This window comes from Anopheles funestus (genome assembly GCF_943734845.2).
Source record: "Anopheles funestus chromosome X unlocalized genomic scaffold, idAnoFuneDA-416_04 X_unloc_33, whole genome shotgun sequence".
NCBI lineage: Eukaryota > Metazoa > Arthropoda > Insecta > Diptera > Culicidae > Anopheles > Anopheles funestus.
The window spans coordinates 431,421-435,000 of record NW_026045158.1 but is presented as its reverse complement, the minus strand read 5'-3'; the positions used below and the strand labels follow the sequence as shown (position 1 = coordinate 435,000).

Genomic DNA, 3,580 nt, shown 5'->3' with positions numbered 1-3,580 from the left:
TGCAGTTCACATTGTGACGCGCATTTAGCTGCGGTCTTCATCGATCCATGAGCCGAGTGATCCCCTGCCTAGGGTTTTATAGTAAGGTTCCCAATGTAACACAATCCCGGTGGTACGTCCAAAGACTAACTTTCTGACTAAGTTGTCTTTATTACCCAATAGTCCCAGGCCTTGTGACTTGTGGCTCATGTCTACGCCCATGGCCACCATTCGCTAAGATAGTTTTGAAGTCACTTTGAAGGCCCAGGAACAACTCTCTTAGCACATCGGTTAACCTGGCGCCGCAGTCAACTCATGTGCTTGGATCGGATCGAGCTATTGAGTATTGGGCCTGCATACTCGCTCATCCGTATCCTTTGCGTACCGCCCCATGGCCCTTGTATGTCTGCACCACAGTTCCTGTTCGTTCCGTGCCTATGGCCGGATACGTATTGCACATCGGTATACCTGTCGCTACTCAGGCAACTCGTGTGCGTGGATTGGATCGAGAACATGGTGTGTGCCCCATGTTATAATTGATAGTCCATATCCACTTTATAGGTTAAAGTCATAAGTTGTGATTGCACAACCATTCTTCATAAGAGTTTAATCACTCTTCAACTAACTTTCGTTCTGGTGTCTTGGTATCAAATCGCGTAAGACACAAGATTCTACTGGCCAAATAGAATCTAGCACATTGGTTAACCTGGCGCCGCAGTCAACTCATGTGCTTGGATCGGATCGAGCTATTGAGTATTGGGCCTGCATACTCGCTCATCCGTATCCTTTGCGTACCGCCCCATGGCCCCGTCCTTAGAGTTAATGACTAGTAGGCTTAACTCTTTGTATGTCTGCACCACAGTTCCCGTTCGTTCCGTGCCGTGGCCGGATACGTATTGCACATCGGTATACCTGTCGCTACTCAGGCAACTCGTGTGCGTGGATTGGATCGAGCTCATGGGGTGTGTAGAGATTCCATGTTATAATTGCAAGTCCATATCCACTTTATAGGTTAAAGTCATAAGTTGTGATTGCACAACCATACTTCATAAGAGTTTAATAACTCTTCAACTAACTTTCGTTCTGGTGTCTTGGTATCAAATCGCATAAGACACAAGATTCTACTGGCCAAATAGAATCTAGCACATTGGTTAACCTGGCGCCGCAGTCAACTCATGTGCTTGGATCGGATCGAGCTATTGAGTATTGGGCCTGCATACTCGCTCATCCGTATCCTTTGCGTACCGCCCCATGGCCCCGTCCTTAGAGTTAATGACTAATAGGCTTAACTCTTTGTATGTCTGCACCACAGTTCCCGTTCGTTCCGTGCCGTGGCCGGATACGTATTGCACAACAGTAGATACCATCACCTGACGTATCTAACACACCACTATTGTAACTCGTCGTCGAAGGACCTTTCAAGTGCCTGATGGCCAGGGGAGCTCTTACACGGCACGGAGACACAGTGATGCTCGCCCATCACAGTGTACAACGATCGAGTTTGCTTAAGTGTCTGGGTACCTACACACCAGACACAATGCAATGGCCACGGATCCACACAAGGCACATCACATGCAGAAAGCTTCACCAGATTATGACACATACCACACTCTTGTAACTCGTCGTCGAAGGGGCGTTCAAAGTGCCTTACGGCTAGGGGAGATCTAGCACGGCACGGAGACACAGTGATGGTTGCCCATCAAAGTGTACAACGATCGAGTTTGCTTTCCGCGCAAGCGTTCTAAGTGTCTGGGTACCTACACACCAGACACAATGCAATGGCCACGGATCCACACAAGGCACATCACATGCAGAAAGCTTCACCAGATTCTGACACATACCACACTCTTGTAACTCGTCGTCGAAGGGGCGTTCAAAGTGCCTTACGGCTAGGGGGGATCTAGCACGGCACGGAGACACAGTGATGGTCACCCATCAAAGTGTACAACGATCGAGTTTGCTTTCCGCGCAAGCGTTCTAAGTGTCTGGGTATCTAAGCACCAGACACAATGCAATGGCCACGGATCCACACAAGGCACATCACATGCAGAAAGCTTCACCAGATTCTGACACATACCACACACATGCAACTCGTCGTCGAAGGGGCGTTCAAGTGCCTTACGGCTAGGGGAGATCTAGCTCGGCACGGAGACACAGTGATGGTCACCCATCAAAGTGTACAACGAACGAGTTGGCTTTCAACAAATTCTGACACATAGCAAGCGAGCGACCGAGCTACACCGAAGGCAGCCCATGGTTGGTCACTCGCGGACGATCATCAGTAATGATCCTTCCGCAGGTTCACCTACGGAAACCTTGTTACGACTTTTACTTCCTCTAAATCATCAAGTTCGGTCAACTTCAGCCATGCCAGCTGCAGCTCACGAAGGAACCGCGGAAGGTAAGCCTCCAGAAACCTCACTAAATAATCCATCGGTAGTAGCGACGGGCGGTGTGTACAAAGGGCAGGGACGTAATCAGCACTAGCTAATGACTAGTGCTTACTAGAAATTCCAGGTTCATGGGGACCGTTGCAGTCCCCAATCCCGACTAGATGGGCATTTTAGTGATTTCCCGTTCCTCTCGGAATGGGGGCGCCTATTGGCGAGAACACGCTGCGACCCACATTGTAGCACGCGTGCAGCCCAGAACATCTAAGGGCATCACGGACCTGTTATCGCTCATTCTCAGCTTGCTAAACACAAGTTGTCCCGCTAAGCAGGGCAAACGTAGCCGACGACCGCCCGTGAAGGCGCCGCCCGGCTGTAACGTCAGGTGCGCCCGGAGGCGCACTGCTGACAGCGTTCTAGTTAGCATGTTTGAGTCACGTTCGTTATCGGAATTAACCAGACAAATCATTCCACGAACTAAGAACGGCCATGCACCACTACCCTTAAATTTGAGAAAGAGCTATCAATCTGTCTTACCTCGATAAGTTTGGACCTGGTAAATTTTCCCGTGTTGAGTCAAATTAAGCCGCAAGCTCCACTTCTTGTGGTGCCCTTCCGTCAATTCCTTTAAGTTTCAACTTTGCAACCATACTTCCCCCGGAACCCGATTTTGGTTTCCCGGAAGCGACTGAGAGCACCGAATAGGGGTAGCGTCTCCCAATTGCTAATTGGCATCGTTTACGGTTAGAACTAGGGCGGTATCTAATCGCCTTCGATCCTCTAACTTTCGTTCTTGATTAAAGAAAGCATCCATGGCAAACGCTTTCGCTTCAGTTGGTCCTACGACGGTCTACGAATTTCACCTCTCGCGCCGTAATACCAATGCCCCCAACTACTTCTGTTAATCATTACCTCTAGGTTTCTGACAAACCAACGAAATCGTATAAACCGAGGTCATATTCCATTATTCCATGCAAGATTATTCTCGGCCAACGCCAACCCCACGGGGGGGCCGGACGCTTTGTCTTAGCCTGCTTTGAGCACTCTAATTTGTTCAAGGTAAATGTGAGTATCTTGAGCACCATGAGGAGCCCGTGCCGGAGTTAACCGGTAGCACGGTACTCGTTCACAGAGTAACGCCCAAGTACACCATTGTGAGTCGCAGCCGTGAGCGCGCGCACGAACGGCCCCGGCGTGTAACCGGGCGCCCG

At 49.9% G+C, this 3,580-nt stretch overlaps 1 non-coding gene across 1 annotated transcript in view; it reads right to left on the bottom strand.

The window, feature by feature from the left end:
- LOC125773425 (5.8S ribosomal RNA) overlaps positions 1 to 76 on the bottom strand; it is a 158-nt gene extending 82 nt beyond the window's left edge. Inside the window, exon 1 of the ribosomal RNA XR_007420096.1 lies at positions 1 to 76. This exon is cut by the window's left edge and continues 82 nt beyond it. This is a non-coding gene — a ribosomal RNA (5.8S ribosomal RNA).
- Positions 77 to 3,580: the final 3,504 nt, after the last annotated feature.